Raw genomic sequence first — 27,081 nt, 5'->3', positions numbered from 1 at the left:
GCTGAGGGATTGGAGAAGGAGAGGAGGAAAAAGAACAGCAAGCTCCAAACCAAGGGTCCTTGTTTTATTAGATTCCTTAGGCCTGGGGAGAAGGCAGGAAAGCAGGGTGTAGGTGTAGGCATCCTCGCTACATCTCCAAGCGGGCAGAGTCTGCATCCACATGGCTCTGGTTGAAAAGGCGTGAGGAGTGGCGCATCCAGGCTGGCAGGGGACAGGGAGGGCAGAGCAAAGTGGTAACACCTGAGGGACTGAGGGGGTGGTTCCAGTACACTGGTTCTACTGTTAAGCCCCTCAGAGGTGTTGAAACACAGATGAGGGGCAGGAACAGAACAGCCTCTACCGAGATAGATTGGTGGGAGGGACAAAATATCCACACAGAAATATAAACAGTAATAGTGGTGGTACAGATAGGAAATGAATAATGGTATTTATAATTACATAAATATTAATAAATAATAATAATAATAATAATAATAATAATTATAGCAGCAGGTGCTAAACAGGAAAATGGGGCAGCAGGCGACTTGAACCACAGATCCAGACTCTACAGCTCCAGAGCCAGAAAAACCTGCAGAAAGCGTCAGGAGAGCAACAAGAAAGCACAAGACTATGGGAGTGAGAAGAATTCAAGTTAGTAACATGCATTAATGGAATAAGGTTGCATATAGATGGAGAGAGAGAAATGTGAGATATTGCTGCTTTTGTCTGCTTTATATAATTGTAAATTGAACATCTTTGGTTTGGTTGGACAAAGCATGTAATTTGGTAATTTCATGTGGTCACCTTGGGCTCTAGGAACTTGTGATTGTGAGTCTTTTTACTATTTGATGCCATTCATTCATCCATAAACAATGTCTGCTTATCAGCCAGGGGTTGAATATGGTCATTATGCTCATTTTCAGGTTCATCATTTGGATGAAGGAGTTGTGCCAGAACAGGTTTACATGGTTTCATTTTCAATTATTTTTTTTGTCTCCTCTTTTCACCCTGTGTGTTAAACACTCCATTTTAGCTATGGAGTGATGCATCGCACTTTTACAAGATCTTTGTTGGGAGTTGCACATGCTCAGTACCTAGTAGAGGACTGCTAGCCAAATTAGAAGCAGAGTAGGGCGGGCCCTGAAAAGCCGGTAAACATGGCTTTGGTTCAACTGTAAATGTTCCCCTTACCAGCTTAGCAACATAGACTGGGTCAACAGTTTCAGAATGGTGAGTTATTATTTATTTATTTATTATTATTATTATTATTATATTATTATTATTATTATGATATTTTTTTTATTTGTTTATTTGTTAACTGTGTGCTGTCTCTACATCACAGTAACAACTTTATGTCCATTGACTCCCTGGAGGGAAGCTAGTGTTTGTGTGGATGTCTTGTCACTGTGTGCTGCAGCTCAGATTGTTTTTGAAGGCGTGTCTGACTAGCTGCTTGGCGCATGTTTTCTTGTGACATCACAAGAATTTGGAAGAAAAGGCTGGACTACAAACGAGCTGTTTTCAGGCAGTTCAGAGCAGAGTTTTCTGTTGGAGATGGGAACTCCCTTTGGACTGGCTTTTTCACTTTGCTAACCTGTTACATGACTACACAAAAAAGATATATAAAAAAAGCCTAAAAGCCTAATATGTTTTCTGTAAGGTGACAGTGCTAATGACTGAACCACCATGCTACTATTTTGTAACATTTTACAAAAGATTACTTGATTAATTGAAAGAAGTTATTACTGAATGATCATTAGTAGCAATTGATAATGAAAGTAATTATTAGCTTCAGCCCATACTCAGACATGGTTGTCGCTTACTTGGGAAAAAAACGTTTTTATTGTGGTTTCAATAAGTGACACAGATTACCACCAGCAAACGTGCCAATCAGACACATTTTGGTTGACATCAGAAACACTACATGGGTTTTCTACAGTGTATGGTTGTTGCTTAGCTTAATCAATACATCACTTAATTGTTTCTCTCCAAAATGACTCATCTGGCCATGCATCTGCTGTAAACCATTTGCTCACAAAACAGATAGATTTGGAGAAATAATTCTTGTACGATTTGAACTATGGAGGTTGTTTATCCTCTTATCTGGTCAGGGTCACTGTGACACAGAGAGCAGTATGCAGCATACATAATAGCACAAAATGCTCTCAGGCCAGTTAACTGAATGATAAGCTATGACTCATTCTTTAACCGTACACAAAATAGAGATTTTTGCTGAATGAATAACATCCGGTCAGGGTCATGGTGACAACAGAGAGGAGGCATGAAAAAACAACAATAATCAGCGCAGCACAAAAAGCAGGACATATTTCTATTTTCTGGTTTCCCTCACATTTTCAACTCTAAATGTTGTCAAATTCATGCGCTGCAAAAAACAGTGTCAAATTGGCTTTGGACCCAGCTGGTCAGGTTAGGTCCTTCAAACACTTCCCCTTCAGTGCTCAACCATCTGCTATTGGTCTAAAACATCATGTGGTTGGCTGAGTTTGTGTGAATTAGCAGCTTCATTTCCCTCTCCAGTTCATTTTGAAATCTTCTCATCAATCTGGTCAGTTTATCATTTGGACCCTCACTGAGCTTGAAGGTGATACCACAGCCACAGTCCTCATATTTCCTCATCAGCCACTGATGATCTTTCAGTTCATGCCACTGATGTCAGTTTCCTGAGGTTTCCCTGTGTAAGCAGCATCAAGAACAGGCAACATGTACTTGTACTACACATTTCATAACACACAGGGTTATTCAAAATGCCTTACATAAGACAGCAAGACAGAAGAAAATAGTATGAGAGGTGAAAGGATACATTTCTAAGAGCAGACCAGAAAACAAACAAACTTTGATTTACACGAAGTAATAGGTGTTGAATGGAGTCTCAGATCTTCTGGACATTAGGTATTTGCATATTTACCATGTTTGGAGTTATGCTGAGAACATTAAGCAACCTAAGAGGTATATGTACAGATTTGTAGTTTGGCCAGAGAATCGGAGCAGCGGGGGCAGTATTGCACTCGCTTTACCGCACCATTGTGACGAAAAGAGAGCTGAGCCGTAAGGCAAAGCTCTCGATCTACCGGTCAATTTTCGTTCCTACCCTCACCTATGGTCATGAAGGCTGGGTCATGACCGAAAGAACGAGATTGCGGGTACAAGCGGCCGAAATGGGTTTCCTCAGGCGGGTGGCTGGTGTCTCCCTTAGAGATAGGGTGAGAAGCTCGGCCATCCGCGAGGACCTCCGAGTAGAGCCGCTGCTCCTTTGTGTTGAAAGGAGCCAGTTGAGGTGGTTTGGACATCTGGTAAGGATGCCTCCTGGAAGCCTCCCTAGGGGGCTTCCAGGAGGCATCCAGGCACGTCCAGCTGGGAGGAGGCCTCGGGGAAGACCCAGGACTAGGTGGAGATTATTATTATTATCTCCACACTGGCCAGGGAACGCCTCAGGATCCCCCAGTCAGAGCTGGTTAATGTGTGTCAGGAAAGAGAAGTTTGGGGTCCCCTGCTGGAGATGCTGCCCCGCGACCGGATCCCGGATAAGCGTATGAAGATGGATGGATGGATGGATGGATATGATGTTTCTGACATGTTAACTTATGCTTTGCTGTAGGTATAGCGGGTCCCAGTGCCATTTTTCTTTTCTTTCTTTGTTTTGCCTTTATATTTTTATCCTGAGGACAAAAGACCTTCAGCGGAACCAAAACCCCCAGGTTCACTTGTCAATCACTCATTTGATTACTGTTTTTCTCAGTTACTTAAACGTGAAAATTGGTTCATCGAGTAGAAACCCTATACCCTTACCTCTTTCCCAAACACATACACACACACACACACACACAGAACCTTAAACACTATCTAACTGTTTTCACACATTCCATTATTCAAACCTCTTTCTGCAAAACCATGCACAAAAGTGGCCAAATAAATCATTCATTGTACTATAAATTCATTCAGCAAACACATGCTCTTAATATATACTGAACAAAATTCTAAACGTAACACTTTTGTTTTTGCCCCCATTCATCATGAGCTGAACTCAAAGATCTAAGACTTTCTCTATGTCCCCATTTCTCTAAATCACAAATCTGTGTTAGTGAGCACTTAATCCATCCACCTCACAGATGTGGCATATCGAGATGCTGATCAGACAGCATGGATATTGCACATGTGTTCCTTATGATGGCCACAATAAAAGGCCACTCCAAAATGTGCAGTTCCATCACAAAGCACGCCACAGATGTTGAGGGAGAAGTTTGGAGGGAGTGTGCAGTTGACAAGCTGACTGTAGGAATGTCAAAGAGAGTCAAAGTATTGCGTTATAATTTTGTTCAGTGTATTAACTCATCATAACTTAAGTCATCATAACCTAAACTCAATGAGCATACTTTCAAAACTCAACTCAAAATTGTTAATGCACCACTCAAGACATTACAAGATCAATAAATAGGGCCTAGAGGCACGGCGATGTGCTTTGGAAAATTAATCCCAACAATGCTGACGACAACAGAGAGGAAGAGGACGAAGACAACAACAACAAAGACAAGTAATCTCAGAGGAAATCCGTGCCAACCAAGTTGATCATGTGCTCACACAACATGACTGACGAGAGTCTTCTGCCTTCTTTGTTAGGGTGTCACTCACCCCTCTCAGTTGAAGCCACGCCCCCTCCGCAAAATCAGGGCCAAAGTTTGAAACTGAATTTATAAAAAATAAGTCAAATATCAAAATAAGTGAAAAATAAAAATTAATCAATTATTCAAAATAATTAAGAATTAAAAACATTTTATTTAAACTGAAAACAAAACACATAAACACTTAAAAACTTAAATGTTGAATTACAAGTTACAAAATTGACAAAACATTTGGCCTTTATTTAGCTCCATATGTTTGGAGATAAAGCTTTTTGAAATAGTGTAATTTACGGTGTTTGGACTCTTTCCTACATGTGTTGTCAGCAGTGAGGTTTTTGACCAAAATATCATTGTTGTATTTCCTTATCCACTAAATAACTGTTTTGACTCTCTCATCACAGTGTTCCTGAAAGGGTTATTTGGAGATTCAGAACTGTGATTTGACCAAATTCAAAATTATTTGTCTGAAAACCAATTCTGAACATTTTGGTAGTAGTGTTTTGAATAAACACCTCCAGTGTGTCACAGTAGTGAAGTCTGTGTCTTTGACAGCTTGTGAGTGTTGTCTGAGGGTGAATGTTTGAACTGAACCCAGAGGTTAGATGTTTGTACTGTTGGGTGTGAGGTTTAAAGAGGTGGTATTCGGCTCATTTTATTTAGAAGTTGTACCAGAACAAGTTCACCTGGTTTAATTTTCAAAAAACATATTTTTGTCATATTGCACATTGCTGCAGCTCCTCTTTTCACCCCGTGTGTTGAACGCTTCATTTTAGCTAAGGGGTGATCCATCTTGTCTCTAAATGATCATTGTTGGGAGTTGCACATGCGCAGTTCCTAGTTAAGGACTACTAGCCAATCAGAAGCAGAAAAGGGCGGCCAATGAGAAGCCAGTAAACACGGCTTCGTTTCAGCTGTACATGTTGCCGACCAGCTTGGCAACATGGACTGGAGCAAGAGTTTCAGAGTGGTGAGTTATTATTCTGTAACAAAAGTATCTTTCATCCATAAAGTTTTAACTGAGCTCTGTCTCTACATCACAGGAACAACTTCACTGTCCACTGACTGCCTGGAGGGTAGCTAGTGTTTGGAAGGTAGAGGAGAGCTGTGTGCTGCAGCTCGCTGTTTTTGAGGGCGTGTCGGAGTAGCCACTTGGCGAGCGTTATGTGAGGCACAATTAGCTTTAAAGGGAAACGGCTGGACTACAAATGAGCTGTTTTATAGAGGTTCAGAGCAGAGTTTTCTGTGGGAGATGGGAACTTCCTTTGGGCTGGACTTTGGGCTTTTTCACTTTGTAAACCTATTACACGCACAAAAAAGGTATATAACTCAATAAAGGAGAGGGAAAAGCCTAATATTTTTTCTGTAAGGTGACAGTGCTACGACTGAACCACCATGCTACCATTTTACTATTTTGTAACATTTTACAAAAGATTACTTGATTAATTGAAAGAAGTTATTAGTGAGTGATCATTAGTAGCCATTGATAATGAAAGTAATTATTAGCTTCAGCCCATACTCAGACATGGTTGTCGCTTACTTGGAAAAAAAACGTTTTTTATTTGGTTTCAATAAGTGACACAGATTACCACCAGCAAACGTGCCAATCAGACACATTTTGGTTGACATCAGAAACACTACATGGTTTTTCTACAGTGTATGGTTGTTGCTCCACCTCTTTAAGAACTGTGTGTGAAGATTTGAGAAAATGGTGAATGGTTCCAGGAACTGTGTCTTAGCAATTGAGAGAGTTCAACACTGAACAACTATCTACACCAAGAGTCCTGGCAGCAGCCTCGATACACAATGAAGTAGAACATGAATCCATGTAGAAATAAAGCTTCAAACACTGGAACCCTCAGGAAAGGGACCTTTGGAACTCAGCCAGCCCACCTATATAGAGAATAAAAACACACACATGCACAAACACGACCCATAGCAACACACAGAGAGATGTCAGAGTGGGGGGGCTGCCAGTCAGTGCGGCGCCCCGAGCAGTTGGGGGTTCAGGAGCTTGCTCAAGGTCTCCTTCGGCAGTGCCCAGGAGGTGAACTGGCACCTCTCCAGCTACAAGTCCACGCTCCACAACTCTGGTCCGAGCTGGATTCAAAGCAGAGACCCTCCGGTTCCCAGCCTAATCCTTACGGACTGAGCTACTGCCGCCCCTAAAGTATCTTGTTATGGCTGTTTCTGTCAATATGTCTCGTCAATATCACTCCATCCAGACAGATAATTAAGGACAAGGGCCTTTAATATGAGTTTTCCTGTGTACACCTCTTAGACACATTAGCTCAAGCCCTCGTCATGTCTTTAGGCTCCGAACAACTTTCTTCAGCAGCTACACTTTAATTTATTTTCCACAGCAGCTACTTTCCTCCCTCAGACTTTCCTTTGATTACCATGGGTATATCTCTGTATAAAGTTCACTCAATCTTCAGTTGCACATTCTCAGCTCACAAAGTTGTCACTGTTGTCTGGAAATGCTCTCCAGAAAGATAATGACAACATGTGCCACCTCTGACTTAAACTAGAGTTAATGTTCTCGGATAGTTTGGTGCAGCTTGCATTTTATTTGTAACACCCCGAAAATGCAAGAGAGGTCGAGCTATAAAAATCGGTCTAAAAATATTTTGTTTCATTACAGAAAAGTTTAAACAATGCCGTCCCATAGAGCAGGCAAATTGGTTCCCAAGACATTTCCTCTTTGAAGAGACTGGAATCCAACAAGTCCTGGCTGCTCGTTTTTAGGTCAGACATGCTCAAACAGCAAAATACAGCAAATATGAATCTTGAAAACAATGTCAAGTGCAGCAGTGGGGCTTGTTTATGCTGTTGTTTGAATCGTTAATAGGTGCATTGTGGGCTATTGTCACTGTGTTAGCTTTGATGGTGAAGCAAGGAGTACAGTATGTCTCTGCTGTGCCGTGCTTGGAGAACAAGGAGTCGATGAGTAAGAGAAGAGAAACAGCTGGTTTGTTATTCACGCTGACAGAGAGAGAGACAGAAAGAGAATCAAAGATGGAGAGAGGAGAGAGATTGTTTTGAGGCACTGATCAGCAGTGATTTCATAGCCGATTGCTGAACGTTGATTTACAAGTTGTCCAAACAAAACTTTCTGTCTTACCTAATGTAACAGCCTTTTCCGCATGATTGGTAATGACGCATATAATCCATCCTCATTGCCAATGAAGTTGGTAAAACACACCCAGGTTTTCTGTTATTTCTCTGCTGACTGAAACATGGCCAGGTTGCGGGTCGGGTCTTGGGTCCTAGGGTTTAGTTGGACCCGTGAAGACAGTGTTTCCCCTACCATTGTTTTGCGGGTGGGCAAAACGACCCCTACCCGCCTTGAAGGAATGACAAAATAATATATAGTTAAGTGGACGGAATTGTGGCGTTTTACAATATAAATGGAATTGATTTCAAAACATGGAATATTGTGGAATCTGTAATTATTGATGCAATTTATAAAAATCGGGATTTTCCCCGCATTATAAGCAGTATATATATATAAGTTTTGATGTTCACAGGTGCTGCTTCTGTCCCCTCTGTGCCTGTGTTTCAGCGAGGGCGGGGCTCAGTGCCTCCTCCATACACACACACATACACACACACACACACACACACACACACACGCCATCATATCGAAGACGGCACCAAGAGCTCTTAACTTCAACAAACTCTCAGAAGTGCAACATCGGCAGATGCGAGACACGTTGTAGGCTTCATGGCTGTGTGGGCAGAGAGAAATTAAAAAGTTAAGTCCGGTCAAGCTTCATAAACAAGGAGGAGTGCTGCACACAGTAACCTATTTGACAATTCACAATATATTTATTGTCCCTATAAATAATTGCACAAGCATTTGCACATTTATCAGTTAGTTCAACCAGCAACTGTACATTTGCAGTTGGTACATGCACATTTGCATGGTATGTGAAATTCACTGATATTGATTCAATTTGAAATATTTTCTTATTGAAATTTTACTTATCCACCACATGATTACACACTCTTTCTGATGACAAAATGTGCTTAAATTGTAAAACACAGAATTCAGAAAAAAACAGATAATACCGTATTTGGGGATAAAATAAACGGAATCTGGCAAAAATTTAAACAGATTTAATAGGGCCCTATATGGGTCTACCAACCCCCTTAAGAAAACCCTAGAGGAAACACTGGAAAACCTCTAATGGTAGGCATCAGCAAAGGGCTACACTCCAGCCAGCGAGTATAAGACAAGGCAAGGGAAGGTTATTTGTATTGCACATTTCAACAACAATTCAAAGTGCTTTACATAAAACATAAAAGCAACAGGGAAATATAAAAAAGACATTGAAATATAATTACAGCAATGATGGAAAAGGTTAAATGAAGGCTGGGTCCAAGTCCCCTCAGCTGAAAATGGTCTGCTTCATGTTTATGTTTCTATGTTTGGCTATGAGAGAACTACCTCCTCTGATCTTATATTGTGGCAGTGTTTGGTGTAGGGTTGGCAGATCAACCTGAATGACTATGCTACAAGGCTAACAAATATTTTATTGATTCTTTTATGTCCTTGCTCTTATTAGCAAAGACCAATGTATAAACATTCAAGTTAATTCTGTAAGTAACAGGCCAAATACCAAGGACTGGATTCCTTCTTTGTGCAAGGAGCAGGTACAAAAAGGTATCAGGCTTTTAGCAGGCACTGACAGTTGCTGGTTGAACTAACTGATAACATGTTCTGGCATCAGAATAATTAAGAACAAAGAACTTTGTCTTTGTCCAGGCTGGACTAGTAGCTACTCCAGGACTTTTATCTCTATTGCGAATGGATAGTGTGTTTTCCAGTGGAATAAGACCAACAGGGTGGCAAGTCTTTTTTAATGACTCAATGTAGCTGATAGAATCAGAATCGGTTTTATTGCCAGGTATGTGTACACATACAAGGAATTTGACTCAGGATTGTACATTGCTCATGATGTACAATAATAATATAATAATAATAATAAAAATAAAAACAGACACAGACTACAGTATAGACAACACTAATATACACACTATGAACAAAACAATATTGACATATTGACAAATAGTGCAGTAATCAGAGTGCAAAGGATGCAAGAGTAAACTATTCTCATTATGTACATGTTGAAGGTGGATATGATATATAGGTACACATACACATGTACACAGTGTGATGGAGCATAGTGCAAAGGATGCTGGAAAAAATAACTAAGACCTATGACCTTATGACCTGAGGTAGGTGTATTCGTATACAGTATATACAATATGAACGAATAGCACTGAAAGAGAGAATGGTGAATAAATAAATAGTAAGTGGAAACCAGTACACAGGTGGCTGATTAGAGACAGAGTTACTGAGTTATTGCACAGGAATTTTTACCGACACTGTGAGTCAGAAATCAGTCTGTTGGTTTTGGCGTACAGTGCTCTGTAGCGCCTACCAGAGGGGAGGAGCTGGAACAGGTTGTGTCCGGGGTGAGATGAATCTGCAGTGATGTTTCCTGCCCGTTTCCTGCCTCTGGAAATGTATAAGCACTGAATGGAGGGCAGGTTGGCAGCGATTATTTTTTCTGCAGTCCTGACTGTACGTTGTAGTCTGCTCCGGTCCTTTTTGGTGGCAGATCTAAACCAGACAGTGATGGACGTGCAGAGGACAGACTGGATGATGGCTGTGTAGAACTGGATCAGCAGCTCCTTAGGCAGGTTGAGCTTCCTGAGCTGGCGCAGGAAGTACGTCCTCTGCTGGGCCTTCTTGATGATAGTGTCAGTGTTGGGTTCCCACTTCAGGTCCTGGGAAATACTGCATCCCAGAAACCTGAAGGTTTCCACCGCAGACACAGGGCTGTTGAGTATGGTGATGGGGCTCCTCCTGAAGTCCACAGTCATCTCCACAGTTTTGAGCGTATTAAGCTCCAGGTTGTTCTGTCCGCACCAGAGAGCCAGCTGATCAACCTCCCGTCTGTAGGCCGACTCGTCACCGTCCCGGATGAGGCCGATGACCGTTGTGTTGTTAGCGAACTTCAGGAGTTTGACAGATGGGTCCCCTGAGGTGCAGTCGTAGAGGGAGAAGAGCAGTGGGGACAGCACACACCCCTGGGGGGGCGCCAGTGCTGATAGTCCAGGTGCTGGATGTGATGTTTCCCAGCCTCACCTGCTGACTCCTGTCACCTGCTGACTCCTGTCAGTCAGGAAGTCTGTGATCCACTGACAGGTGGAGTCTTAACAGGGTCGAGTAGAATCTCTAGTAAAGTTCGCCGCTGTCCGCTGTTTTGACTGTCTTAAAAAGGCAGAGTATAATCAAGTTTTATTCAGCCGTTTTGACTGCTTTTACCAAGATTGTATCGCAAACAATCTTGATTCACGGTGATGATTGTGATTAAGAGACAAAATATTGTACGAGGTTTCACTGGTGTAAGAGATGGGAAATCAAAAAAGCAAAAGGTGAAAAGCCTAATTATTCATAACCCATTGGAATTATGGGTGAACAAACAGGTTTACCTGGTAAATTAACCTGTTTTTATCTTCTTTATTTTTTATTTAGAGTCTTTTTTTTGTATTTCCCTGTTGCTTTTATGTTTTATGTAAAGCACTTTGAATTGCCCTGTTGCAGAAATGTGCTATACAAAAATGCTTTGCCTTGCAAGATTGGATTAATTTACAGCGCAGTTGTTAGTTGTTAACATTGTACGGAAGCCCATTCTGCTCTGAAAAGTGTGTGTGTGCACGCACGCACGTTACACTTGCTGTATTTAAATTGACTTGATAGACATGCCCTGAAGGTAATGAATTTGCTTGACAACGTTGGTCTAACTTTGACAAACACTCAGCAGCTAGCTTGTTAAGACCATAAAGCTTCAGTTAATGGCTTGCTGGGTGGTGAGGTGAGATCCACAGATACACTTACTATGCATCATAAGTTATTTGCAAAAGCAAAACAAAACTGGCAATAATACTGCATACCGTGCTGTTGAGCCACAATAAATCACCGCAGGAGAAATTATCTCACAAATTTTGACATTCACTTTTAATTACTGTAAATGCTGATGTGACCAAATCCCTATGCTGATGAAATTTGCCTTTACTTTATAACTTTAAACAAAAAGAAAACCTGCAAGGGTTGCGTGCATGCAGACCAGATTTACTATGAGTGTGGACTTGACTCACAGTTTGTTATGTTAGGTTTTATAACTTCGTTTAAATATTTATGCCTCTTGAATTAATACTCAATGTGTGCATGCGTACAAAGCATGCATCACGATCATGTTTTTTCTCACTCTGTAGCACTTGGCTTTTGAGACAATTTTTCCTGCATACATTTTATCTCCTCTCTCCCTTGGTATATTTAGCTGAGAAAGTTTTATCACACCCCAACAGCAAATGACTGTGGCCATTTGTACAATATTTCACATTTCAAATCAGCGAGGCACACAGCTCAAATGACAGCCATGGTTTGTGCACTCCTCAATCACTGCAGAATGAGCACACAAAACTAATTACATTAGCATAGTAATCTGAAGAAGAAGTAGTGGTAATGACTTATTTGCTTTGAATTACCAACAACTGAATAGTTTTTGTCTTGTGTACACATTATAATAGGATCAACCATTTATGAGCACCGAAAACAGTCAGTATCAATTCATTAGTCAGCTCTGCGTGATAAATTCTATCTCCATGACCTCCAAATAATAAAGGAAATTTTCAGCAATGTATATCAAATAAGTGCCTTTGGACAGGCTGTTTACTGTGTTTCAGTCTGAAGCTTAATAGGCATTTGTCTGCGCTTGGGGCTGTGCTGACTGCTAAATTAAAGCCTTGTGTCAATATGAAATGCAAGACAGCGCCTGTCTGTGTGATTTTATGTTGTCTTGTAATTCACCATGGAAAGAAGTATAGGCTGCAAAGTACCTTACTACATACTGATCCAGTGATCATCGGATCTTTGCTCCCCACACAGCATGACACCCCACTAGAGGGAGTGTTTACCCAGTTATTCCTACCTCACACTCTTCCACAGCGTCTGCGATCAATAAAAAGGGGTCATTTTCCTTTAGGTTTGAAGCAAAGGTTGCAGAAAGAAATAAACAGAACTATTTGATATAACATTTTTGTCTACTATTATACGTACATTAAAAGAATTAACTGAGAACCTCCACAACCTCCCAGCATTTAATGTCTTGGATCCTAGTCAGTCTCTAACTGGCTGCAGAGTGAACACAGAAGCTGCTCCTGTTCTTCACTTGTGACACTGGCCTGGTATCTGCAGGGATCAGAGCCAGACCAATAAGATTGATTCAGCTGATTTGATGCCCTGTTTCTGTTGCTGAGCTACTACAGGCTGTTTCCTGCGAGCAGCAAGCTACCAGAAAGCTGTCAGTTCAACAAAGATATTGAAATGATGATTTACAGATCTGGCATACCTTTCACATCACCCTGACACCAATAACTAATTAAAGCAAACAGTAGTTGCTTTCTTTAACTTTACTGTTTTGGTTCACTCACCTCTCTCGTCAGCCCCATTTCCAGCCACAGCAGACAGCTGTTAACGGTGAAAAAGCTCTGATAAAACTCACTGTATGGTACCTGCTCAGCACCAAGAAGCAGACAAAGTTAGCCACCAGCTGGTGAAGCATTCAGCAGCTAAAGAGACAGACCAAAATGGAGTGAATATTGCAGTTACATTCTTCAGGTGGCCACAACACAACTCCAAATGAATGCTAATGTTGCCCTGTCTGTGTAAATAAAGTTTGCCACTGTTAGCAAGTATGCCGTATCAAGTGTATAAGGTGATCATGTGTCAGTGGTCTGTCAGCCAGATTCAGAATCTCCGGTCTGCCTGGTCCTCTCCAAACAACGCTCTGAAGCCGTTGGTGACATCTGGACAATCTCAATGTTGATAAGCTATCACGACACAGCGTCATGCAACTTCCTTGCTCGAGTTGAAAAAAATTTCAACTTCAAAAAAACTTTTTCAACCAACACTTGCTTCATGTTTAGACTGAATGCACAGTTACACTGCTAGTGTAACGGTAGCTGGCTAGCCTGTGCAGTGAGTAAACCTCACTCCCCAACACCTTAAGAGACTTGCTAGGGACAGATGGTTTTAGCCTCCCTGTTAGCACTTCTGCCTCCTATACCCAAGGTCGAAAGTTCGAGTCAGGACTATGCAGTACAACCTCGGGCCGGTGTTATGCCGAGTTTTGCATGCCTGCTGAGAATTGCATGCACCTCCAAATACTGCTTTTAAATGCTATAATAATGTTTGTGGGGTTCATTAATGGTGATAAATGAGAGTCGTTAATAATTTATTATACTTAGTAAAAGTACCATTCCTTGAGATTCAGCTAAAATATGTTATGATAACCGCTTTTGATCAGTGTGCACAACAAAGTGTCTGAAAAGGACTTTAAGAGGTGGATGCATAATTCGGCAAAACAGATGACGTAGGCTACCTGCTGAGATTCGCATCGCTCTTTTCAACATGAATAAGCGTTACCACGCGCGAGGTGCATGCAATTCTCGGCAGGCATGCAGAATTTGGCACAACACCGGTTACATTGTTGCTGTGACCCACATGGGGGTGAGGTTTAGGGGGCCAGTGTAACAGTAGCCAGCTGGGTTGTGAGGTGAGTAAACCCCACTCCCTGACACCTTAAGAGATGTGCTAGCGCCCATGGGTTTTAGTCTCCTTGTTAGCGCGTCCACCTCCTATACCCGAGGTCAGAAGTTCGAGTCAGGACTGTGCAGTACAACCTTGGGTCGGTTATACTAGCCTCAAGCAGAAATGAGGAGCAAGTGGTAAGCTCATTTACTGCACCCCCCCAGATTTTTTTGTTTCATCCCCAATGCTCAGTCATGTAGCATCACTTAAGGCAAATTAATTAGATTTTGTGCTGCTCCCACTGGAGCCACAAAAGGACTTTCTACAATGTGTTGCAAATTTGCAATCATGGTATTAAACAGACTTTGATATGTAAAATCGGTGGAGTGAAGTGACAGACTACTGGCAGGATCTGTGACATCACCACTCTTATTATTAATTGGTTTATTCATAAATCCTTGCTCAATCCTTTATTTGAACAGTACCTTAAACTGAGTCAATTGTTTCACAACAGAACTGAAAGTTCAAAGTGTGATTGGACTGCAGACATGGAATGCAGATCTATTATCTATCACGTATGATCCTACTGTGTAAAGCGATAATGAACTGTCTCAATCTTGGTGTAGTCATGGACTCAGACCTGAATTTGAGGAGCCACATTAAGACAATTACAAAGTCAGCCTACTATCACCTGAAGAATATATCAAGGATTAAAGGACTTATGTCTCAGCAGGACCTGGAAAAACTTATCCATGCATTTATCTTCAGTCGACTCGACCACTGTAACGATGTCCTTACAGGCTCCCTAAGAAATCCATCAGACAGCTGCAGCTGATTCAGAACGCTGCTGCTCGAGTCCTCACTAAGACCAAAAAGGTGGATCACATCGCTCCAGCTCTGAGGTCTTTACATTGGCTTCCTGTATGTCAAAGAATTAATTTCAAAATCAAAGTTAGTTTATAAAGCACTAAATGGTTTAGGGCCAAAATACATTTCTGATCTTCTGCTTCGTTATGAACCATCCAGACCTCTCAGGTCATCTGGGATCAGGTCTGCTTTCTGTCCCCAGAGTCAAAACTAAACGAGGAGAAGCAGCGTTCAGTTATTATGCTCCGTATATCTGGAACAAACTCCCAGATAACTGCAGGTCTGCTGAAACAGTCAGTTCTTTTAAATTAAGACTGAAGATTTTTCTTTTTACCATTGCTTTTAATTAAATATTTAAGATTTTTCTTTTTACCACTGCCTTTAACTAGTAGATAACTTACACTGCACTGTAACTTTTACTGCATTGTTTTCTTTTTCTTTGTGTTTAGCTTTTTACCATTGCTTTTAATTAAATATTTACACGGTGAGAAATGAGTAGGTAATTGAGTGAAAAGATAATGAGAGTGAGATTGAACAGAGTGAAGGAAGTGGTCTTAAATCTCGCGCCTGAGTGATTTGCAGGAACCTCTGTCCACCTGTAAACGCGCAGGTAAGTTTCAGTGGACCCAAAGATTACTATGGACCCGAGTACAGACTAGCTAGAGAGAGTAGATTAAGTGTACTTCTCTGTTTATTCTCTTTTCAAAATAATTGTAACTCAGTTATTTGCTCAACCCCTCAGCCTGTTTTTATTTTCCATTTAACTTTTTTAACCCTGATTGTACACTGCACTGTAACTTATTATATTTTAATGTGTATTTTTACAATTTCCCTATGTTGCTTTTAAACTTTTTTATATTTTCCTGTTGCTTTTATGTTTTATGTAAAGCACTTTGAATTACCTTGTTGTTGAAATGTGCTATACAAATAAACTTGCCTTGTCTGTGATACCCATGGAGAGTGTCAGTCTGCTGCTGTGCAAATTCACAAAACCTTTAAGCTTAAAGAAGTCTGAGTGCATCTCCAGCCATACGCTTCCCATCTTTTCACAGAAAATATCTTTGAATCGGTTAGACTATAACATCACATTACTTGCATCATTCCTGAACTTCATACTCACTGAGTTTGGTGTAGAAAATAATCTCAGAGCATGTTATGAGAAGAGAGGTTTTCAGAATAGGCTTAGAAATGAACACTGTGAGGTCACTTGACAGTAACTTTAATGATAAATCACTGTCAGGCAGCTGGTATGACTTGGCACACTTGTCTGAAACAGCAGTATGTAGAAACTGTTCAAAAACCTGACTCGCTCTTTGCTGTCATGTGTTTTTTTAACATCCATGTGCTAAAATATAAGCTGAATGATTATATATGAAGAAGCAATAAATTGATTTAAAGTGCAGATTGAGCTAAAAACATGAATAAGGTTATTAGTTTATAAGTAAGAAACACAAGCAAAATCAACAACATCTTCAAATAATACAATCCAATATGGCACAACCCTGACTTCCTCCTCAACAAAACACCACTTATCTTCCACATGTGGAAACAAAGCAGTATTACACATCTACACCACCTTTTTCAGAATAAGAACTTGATTACTTTCCAACATTTAGTCCAGAAGTACGACATCAGGAAAGAACAACACCTTCCAAACCCCCAATTAACCGTTCTAAAATCGATATATTATTTAACAAGTTACCCCATCCCCACTAGTAGAAGAAATAAATATAACCAACCAAAAGAAAACCCTCTCCAAATCTTCTAAATGTAGACTCAACAATATCCAAAGACATATGATTCACTCCTGATACCGAATTTTGGACCCAAATCTGCAGGAAAACCTTCACAATGACTAAGAATACTTACAACTAATACAGTACTAGGTAACCCACAGAGCACAAGATATAGAAGATTGGATTCACAATCTCAAACTCTCTGCCGTCATGGAGACCTCTCAACAATAAACCCACCAATCAAAAATTCAAAACCTATTCTCATTGCCTTAACTATGGCCAAGAAAACTATCCTCCTGAAGTGGAAAACTAGAAACACAACAAACATCATGCGATGGTTAAGCCTCCTCAAAGAACAAATATCCATGGAACAAATAACATTCCAGTACGAAACCTCAAACTTTTGGGGCCAATTTGGACCCCCTTCATCATCTCATTAGACTTGACTATTAACCCCCTTCCCCTTCTTGCACTCTTTCTTTCCCTCCCTCTCTCCGTTATCCCCAACTGGCCGAGGCAGATGGCCGCCGAACCCGAGTCACAGTTCTTTGAAAGGTTTCTCTACCTCCTAAAAGGGAGTTCATGCTCATGGTGGTGTAGTTCTCTGTAAATAAAATAACAAAGAGTACAGTCTACACCTGCTCTATATGAAAAGTGCAATGAGATAACTTGTTATGAATTATCGCTATATAAATAAAATTTAATTGAATAGTCCCACCAAATGTGTATGGGTTTATTTTGCCTTAATACATTTATTACTGTTATTGTTTTCATTTTCATCATTAGTATTAATGTTGTCTTTTCTATTATTATTATTATTATTGTTTTTGTTATTATTATTAGTGTTTAATTAAAAAATAAAAGCCCAAGAAAAGGAACTCATTTCCTATATAATTCTGAGCATTCTGTAGTATTTTAATTTGTTTTTTGAGCTTTGGGCAGATTCCTAAATCATGTTGTTCACTACTGATTGATTTTCTTCATAGTGTTTTAGAGACGCTATGGTATGCATTATTATTGGAGATACAGTGCATCTGTTTTGTTAGTTTCCAGCCTTATTCAAAAATGGATGAAATTCATTATTTTCTTCAAAATTCTACAAACAATACCCCATAATGACAATATGAAAGAGAAAGTTTGTTTGAAATATTTGCAAATTTATTGAACAAAATTTAAAAAGCATAAAGCACTCAAAATTGAGCTCAGGTGCATCCTGTTTCCACCATCCATCTCCACCTTTGGTAAATTCAGTTTTATCTGGAAAGGCACACACGTCTATATATAAAGGTCCCACAGTTACCTGGCCACCTGCTCCAGAATGCTTTGGACCTCATACTGGGGCGAAGGTTCATCTTCCAACAGGGCAATGACCCTAAGCACACAGCCAAGATAACAAAGGAGTGGCAACAGGACAACTGTGTTATGCTGGGGTACACAAAAAATAAATAAATAAAATAAAATAAAAATAAAATCCCCCTCTCACCCCTTGCAGGGTGGTATGTGTCATCCTCAAGATCGGGTCCTCTACTAGAGGCCTGGGAGTTTGAGGGTTCTGCGCAGTATCTTAGCTGTTCCTAGGACTGCACTCTTCTGGACAGAGACCTCTGATGTTTTACCTGGAATCTCCTGTAGCCACTCTCCCAGTTTGGGGGTCACAGTCCCCAGTGCTCTGATTACCACTGGAACCACTGTTGCTCCTTCAGACTTGGTATTTCTCAAGCTTCTCGTGTTCCTTCTTCTTGATGTTGCTGTCTCTTGGGATTGCCACATCCATCACTGCAGCCTTCTTCTGCTGTTTGTCGATCAACACGATCTCTGGCTGGTTAGCCATCACCAGTTTGTCAGTCTGGATCTTGAAGTCACACAGGATCTTAGCTCATTCTCAACTACCTTAGGAGGTGTCTTCCATTTTGACCTTGGGACTTCCAGCCCATACTCACGGCAGATGTTCCTGTACACTATGACTACATACATATATACATTGTGAGGAGCTTTCTCGTCTTGATGTCAGTAGCCTCTATCTCCTCCTTTTGGCCAGTTTATTATACCAGTATATCTGATGATCTGGTTTTCGAGCAGGAACACAGTATGTGTTGATGGTTCGTATCATCATGCGGGAGGCAGACTTCACGGTACCGCTGCCCACCACCTCTCAAACCGCTAAACTGGCCTCCTCTACCGAGCACTGTACAGCCGGCACGAGTTTGATAGCAAGTGTCAGGCTCTCAAACTCACACACGCACCAACTTCCACAACGGGCATGCTGCCCGACTAGGCCCGCAGCAAAACCAAAAAACACCTGAACAACGGGCAGATACTTTTATCAGGAACTATATGAAACACAGAAAAGAGAAATAAACATGTAGACATGTTATTCACTCACTGCACCACACGCTGCAACTGCACGCTCCTGTCACTCCGCCATTCACAGAGAGAGAGAGGTGATGTTGCTATAGACTGAATGAATAGTGGTACAGATAAAGATAAAGTAGTGTTAATGATAATAATCGTAATGTTAATGATTATAATAACAATATCACTAGTAACAATAATTGTAGTAGAAAGAGGGCGAGCAGGAACACGGGGGCAGCAGGTGAGCCACAGATCCAGACTCCACAGCTCCAGAGCCAGAAACACCTGCAGGAAATGATAGGAGGAGAGAGGAGAGGGACGAGAAATAGAAAGAAGAGAAAGAAGGAGAGAGGAGCTCAGTGCTTCATGGGAAATCCCCCGGCAGTCTAGGCCTATAGCAGCATAACTAAGGGATGGTTCAGACTCAAATGTGGTTCACTACCTGAGAATTAATCAAGCTCTTATTATTTGCAGCCCACTGGACAGAATGTAAATGTTAAACTTGAAGTAAGGTTTATTCATAACAGCAGAAAAGTATTCCATAAATGATTTACCCTGAAAGTTGGAGTTTTCCATAGACCCCCCAGACTGCTCATGCTTAGCCCTAGAATGCCACGGCATGGAAGACACAATATTATTACATATACAGTTTCTCACAAAAGACACTATTGACATCATCTGAACCAAAAAAGTTCCTCTTGGTCTCATCAGACCACAGGACATTAAAACAGTTCCAGTAATCCATGTCCTTAGTCAGCATATCTTCAGCAAACTGTTTGCGGGCTTTCTTGTGCATCATCTTTAGAAGAGGCTTCCTTCTGGGACGACCAATTTGATGCAGTGTGCGGCGTATGGTCTGAGAACTGACAGGCCCCACCCTCTGCTGCAATGCTGGCAGCACTCATACGTCTATTTCCCAAAGACAACATCTGGATATGACGGTGAGCACGTGCACTCAACTTCTTTGGTCGACCACGGCGAGGCCTGTTCTGAGTGGAACCTGTCCTGTTGGTCTTGGCCACTGTGCTGCAGCTCTGTTTCATGGTCTTGGCAATCTCCTTATAGTCTAGGCCATCTTTAATTAGAGCAACCATTCTTTTTTTCAGATCCTCAGAGAGTTCTTTGTCATGAGGTGCCATATTGAACTTCCAGTGAGCAGTATGAGGGAGTGTGAGAGCAAATTTAACACACCTGCTCCCCATTCACACCTGAGACCTTGTAACACTAACGAGTCACATGACAACGGGGAGGTAAAATGACTAATTGGGCCCAATTTGAACATTTTCACTTAGGGGTGTACTCACTTTTGTTGACAGCGGTTTAGACATTAATGGCTGTCTGATGTGTTATTTTGGGGGGACAGTAAATTTATGCTATACAAGCTGCACACTCACTACTTTACATTATTCCAAAAGTGTTATCACATGAAAATATATTATCAAATATTTACAAAAATGTGAGGGGTGTACTCACAACTGCTGATAGCACACCAAGCACCAAACCTGTAAAAACAATCTTTTTAAGGATCTATGCAACTAAATGTTGTGCAGATGTTAGAACAAATGTATTAATACAGTGCATTTTACTGTAGGGCTGGATATCATTCACTAAATATGTAAATATATTTGAAAGCAGAAATATGAAGGGACAAACCTTAGCACGACAACACTGAAATGGCTCAATCCACTCTCCACCCACGGTTTCTCAATGGATTGGCTTCCGTTTTAAGTCCTCCTAGATTTAAAGCTATCAAAGCAGTCATGTGGTTCACTACCTGAGTGAACCAGTATGTTTGCTTCAGACAAAATTTGTTTGATGTAACAATACAATCTCCAAAACAGCGGTTCATTTAAAGGACTTTGAGTTTGAAGCAAGCATCGGAGCTACTTGGTCCCTGACAGGCAAAACAAAAATCACAGTCAGGCAAAGAGAAGCAAAAATCTCGTGACATTCAGGAAGCTGTAGTTTATACTGTTTATTAGCACTTCTGTGTACTTGTCTCTCATAGAAATTTTCGTACACAAAGTGCTCTCCAACTGCTATCTGTTGAGGTGTTGCTGCAGTGTTTAGTATGAGTAAATACCGCACAATGTTTTTTTTTTTTTCATCAACCGGCATAACAATGGCTAACCTGGCTAGTTGTAAACGATGGCTGGCCGAGCGAGGTTTTCCGACTTGTAACTGGAACGCCGTGAACTCGGGTGTGACGTCATTCCCAGCTCTGACTTCCGACTTCCAAGGTGAATGGAACGCACCATTGGTCCATTTTTTTTAAGCAGAAAAAAAAACTCCGAAGCCTGGTCACTAACTTTCTTAAATTACAGCTAAACAGTACACTAAAATTAGTTTCTGAAAATATTTGAGGAAGGCAAAAAAGTGACATATTCTCGATTCATATTTGATCAGCACTGGCTAGTTTGACAGATTGATCTGAATTTTGTGAGCCTGGTGTGTTGTGTTCCACAACCAATCAGAGCGAGAAAATGTGACTTCAAATCTGGACCGTTGACGCTCTGTCAATCATTGTGTCAAGCCCATCCCATATTAGATGAATGGTGGTGATTTGCCCGACTGGATCCACTATGCAACTTGCACATGGGTGATATGGAAACTTGAAAACACTGGCGCAGAAACACTGAGAATGGGCTTTTCAGTGAAGAGATCCATTTTTCTTTACCAGATCCAAAAGTATTGGAAATTCCTTAGTTTTTGTTGTTCACTGAAGAACTTTGGGTTTACAGTTTTTACGATTGTTTACACACTAAAATAAAAATTTCCACACAATTTGCTAAATTCTACTCCAATGAGCGAAACACCTCCACAGATTTGCACAACATTACACACAATGTCTGCTTCACCCTTTTTGCAAAACATTACACAGTGATTTGTAACACAGTGATTGATTGATAGAGCCTGAACAAAGAAGACGAGGACCAAATTTGACTCAAGAAATCCGTGCAACACTTATTGACCATGTTATCAACCATGGACTGACACTGATGGAAGCTGGACAAAGGGTTCAACCAAATCTCAGCATTCGGACATTTCATCGAGAAAACAGGTAAGCTAACCACACAGTACACTGAAACTGAAGCTTGCTGTACTTATCAATATTGTTTACTGTAACATTTGACAGTAGGCTGCATGTGTATTTTTTTTTTTAGAAAGGATTGAGGGTCGAGGACACCAAGATGGAAGGGGCCCTATGTTCACTCGTGCACAAGATGCCGCCATTGTGAACATGGTTTTGACCAATAATTGTATCAGGCTGCGAGAAATCCAAGCCAATATCATCAAGGATGACCATATTTTCAATAACATCCAACGAGTCTCTCTGTCAACATTTGGTCGAATCCTCAAGAAAAAATCACATATACATGAAGCAACTGTATCGGGTAGCATTTGACAGAAATTCAGAGAGAGTGAAACATCTGCGTATATGGAGGTATGTATTGTTCATCTTATTATGGTGTGGTATTGTGCACTGCTCACAATGTTCTGGCACAAAAAAATACTGTGCAATAGATATTGAATAGCATCCTATTGTCTTTTACTGTGTTTCAGAGTTTCTTGCAAATGGATGCTGCAGAAATTCAACATGAATTTATATATGTGGATGAGGCTGGATTTAACCTTCCGAAAAAAAGAAGGAGGGAGAAGTGTAATTGGACACAGGGCAATCACCAATGTGCCAGGGCAGCGAGGGGGTAACATCACCCTTTGCGCTGCTATTACACAAAATGGGGTCCTCCACCACCATGCAAATCTGGGACACTATAATGCAAATCTAATACTTGCATTTCTTGACAGATTGCACGAGATTGTCACAGCATTAAACCAAGTGGACCAGATGCGGTACATTGTCATTTGGGACAATGTCTCATTCCATCGAGCTGTTCTGGTCCAGAATTGGTTCCATGAGCACCCTGAACTTGAAGTCTTATACCTTCCCCCATACTCCCCCTTCCTGCATCCAATAGAAGAGGTTTTTTCAGCATGGCGGTGGAAGGTATACGACCCGCGGCCCTATGACCGTTTCTTTTACAGTACTTTTTTTTCAGAGTCAAAGTGTATGTACTTAATGCTGTAATTTTTATTTGTTTCATTGTTGGTTGATTACTGTAACTGATTATGGTAAGAGATACTGTAAGTATGGAAATAAATACTTGAAATGTTCAGTCTGCAGCATCAGTGTTGTACAGTGCTTGGTAAGTTTACAGTAGGCCTATTTGTGTACATTCTCCCTATATCTCAAACTAATCATGAAGAATGTTGTGGGTTTTCCACTTTTTTTTTGCAAATGTGTTTCATTTGTCACAGCAGTGTGAAACTGGCTGCAATAGTGTCTGATCATTGAGGACTGTGGTTGAATGAAAACTAATAGCATTTTCACAAATGTGTATGTTTTGACCGAAGTGTGTCATTTTGCAAACCATCTAGGAATTCTGCAAATTGAGTGTGGTGTTTGGATAACTGTCATTATATTAAAAAAACGGTTTTCAAAATTGCCTGTAAACATTGAAGAAAAACTGTAAGATCAAAAGATGAGTATGAGACGAGTTCAGGATTTCAGCTTTTATTTCCTGGTATTCACATCTAGATGTGCTAAACAACTTAGGACATATCACCGTTTGTATTAGACCACAGCATTCTTAGGTGAGCAAAAGTAGTGGAACAAATAATCTTAAAGAAAATAACATTTAATATTTGGTGGCAGAACCCTTGCTTGCAATAACTGCCTCAAGCCTGCGACCCATCGACGTCACCAAACTGTTGCATTCTTTTGTGATGCTATTCCAGGCTTTTACCGCAGCTTCTTTCACTTCTCATTTGTTTCCTTGTGTTTCTCCCTTCAGTCTCCTCTTAAGGAGGTGAAATGCATGCTCTATTAAGTTAAGGTCAGGTGACTGACTTGGCCAGTCTAAAACCTTCCACTTTTTCCACTGATGAAGTCCTTTGTTTTGTTGGCAGTGTGCTTTGGGCCATTGTCCTGCTGCATGATAAACTTCCTCCCGATTAGTTTAAATTTCTCCGTAAATTGGCAGACAAAATGTTTCTGTCCACTTCTGAATTCATTCTGCTGCCCGCCCAAGCCATGACATTACCTCCACCATTGTCACAACCTGGCTCAAGGGTCATGACAAAAGAGGGAACGAGGCAGCATAAAGGATCAAAAAGTGATTTATTTAACAAAAGAGTGAACTAAACAGAAAGTAGTTTGACCAAGTGGAGCTTTATCTCCCCTGGCTCACAGGTTCAAGGTGCACCCAATCAGCAATCACCTCAACAGAACAAAGATGGTTAACAGTGGTGAGGTATCACTCCCACAGACTGATGCCTCACACAGGGGCCGTCACACCATGCTACACAGATGAGCTTGTATGCTTCGGATCATAAGCAGTTCCTTTCTTTCTCCACACTTTGGTCTTTCCATCACTTTGGTAGAGATTAATCTCGGTCTCATCAGTCCATAAGATTGTGTTCCAGAACCTTTGCGGCTCACCTCTGTACTTCTTCCTGCTGATGAGTGGTTTGCATCTTGTGGTGTGACCTCTATGTTTCTGCTCTCTGAGTCTTCTTCCAACAGTGGATTGTGATGCCTTCACCCTGCACTGTGGAGGTCGTTGGTGATGTCACTTCCTGATGTTTTTTGGGGGTTTTCTTCACAGCTATCACCATATTTCTGTCATCAACTACTGTCGTTTTCCTTGGGCGACCTGTTGGACGTCTGTTGCTCAGTACACCAGTAGTTTATTTCTTTTTCAGGATGTTCCAAATTGTTATGCTTGCTATGCTCAATGTTTGTCCAATGACTCTGGTCAATTTTCCTTCTTTTCTCAGCTTGACAATGGCTTGCTTTTCTCCCAGAGACAGCTCTCTGGTCTTCATGTTGGTTTATCCTTTTTTAACAGGAAATGCAGTCTTTATAATATTTTTGCTCACTTGAAAAATGGGTGGGTTCAAACAAAGGGTGGTATGTCCTGAGTTGTTTAACAAATCTAGATGTGAATACCACGAAATGAGAGCTGAAATTCTGAACTCTTGTCTCATCCTTTGATCTTAAACCCAAATGTCTTCAGTGAACAACAAAAACAAAGGAATTTGTCCTTACCGGTCCAATACTCTTGGAGGGGACTGTAAGTACACATTAAAGGCAACATGTTTGAGCAAAAAAGAAATCTCGCTTCTTAGACGCCAATTCAATACAATTTCTTCTTATTTTTATCCAAGGCCTTATCTTAGAATTTACCAGTCATCACTTCACTAGATGACACGGGATTGTGACACTAGACATATACACACACACACACACACACACACATGTAATAATAATAATAATAATAATAATCTTTATTTGTAGAGCACTTTTCAAAACAAGTTACAAAGTGCAATAATACCCACGAGACAATAATACAAAAACAATACAAGCTAAAAGCATGAAAAACATGATAATAACACACACACACACACACACTCCACGGACTGAACCAAAGAAGTGTATAAAGATGTCCTTAAAGCACAAAAACATTCACAAAGCAACTAGAAATGTACTACCATGATATTTCAGACAGAATTTGAAGCAGCAGCCATCTGAAGCTACATTAAGCCCCATAGTGATACAGTAAGGTAGATGGATACAGTAGAATTTCAAAAACAAGATGTCACTAACGAAGAAAACATGCCTTAGTCCCAGATCAGCCATAACTATAATGATCAGAATAAAACTCTTCTGAACCAACACTTTTCAGCCAGAATCTATGAATGCAGGCTTTCTCCAAAGGTCAGTTTTAACAATGGCTGACTCTGCCTTGGCAAGGATGGCCAATTAACATCCAAATATGTCAGTAGCTCTGCAGAACTGCTTGTCATGTTCCTCACACATGAACCTGGATATTTTGCTCAAAATGCACACTAAATCAGCTATTACACACTAGTGCTTTTAATAGTGTCAGTGATTTAATTTAAAACACCTCCATGCTGGACAAAAATGTGAAATTAAATGTCACTCCTTCTCTCTCATGTCAGGGAGCAGAGCCAACATCTCAGGGCCAAATAAATTTTAAGGGAAACTCCACCCTTGGATACTCACTCTGTGACATCCTATACATTCTAGGAGTAATGTGACAAAATGTAGTAATCTACCTTTCTAGTGTACTCATTTCACCTCGACCTGCCCCACCTATTTCCACTACAGTTAAGATTTTTTTGTGTTTCCTGGAATAACTTTTGATAAGCGCAAGAGAAGAGTGTGTGCCCTCTTTACATTAATCTGCAATGTAAAAAAAACTGTAATTTTACAGTTATATTCCTTTTTATTTCACAGATTATTCCTGTATTTTTTAAATACTTCAACATACTGTAATTTGACGTAGATTTGCTTGTTAATTGACACATATCTCCTTAAATTATGGCTATTTGGAAAATAAAACATTGAATAAATGTTATTTTGATCAGTGTATAATGTCTACAAACATTGTTAAACTGTCAACACAGTTTTGATCATTGAAAACAGCCATGATTACTGTAATTTCACAGATGTTCACTTTTCATAATGCTTAGATTACAAGTTAGATTAAAATATTAATAATTGCCCAAAAGTGGTAAAATTAAAGAAAGGTAATACTTAATTTTTGCTAAATGACGAAATGATGAATAAATGTAAACTTCCTGTAAAATTATGGGTTTGTAATTAAAAATTTACAGATACTTCGATTGAAGACTCTTAGCTATAGGTGTATTATCAATACCGTAAACCAACATATTTAAATCAGTTTTTTTCTTAAAAATTACCACATGTTCACATTTTACATTAGGGTAATATATGTCCATTTATCTTAGACAGGAAAATCCTTTTGAGTTCTCTTGTACTAGGGTTATTTGTGATAGTTTCAGGCTTCCTTAAATT

Source organism: Micropterus salmoides, unplaced genomic scaffold, assembly GCF_014851395.1.
Source record: "Micropterus salmoides isolate LMB-PRFRI ecotype aquatic unplaced genomic scaffold, ASM1485139v1 Ms_hic_scaffold_12, whole genome shotgun sequence".
NCBI classification, from domain to species: Eukaryota; Metazoa; Chordata; class Actinopteri; order Centrarchiformes; family Centrarchidae; genus Micropterus; species Micropterus salmoides.
This window is presented reverse-complemented; position numbering follows the sequence as displayed.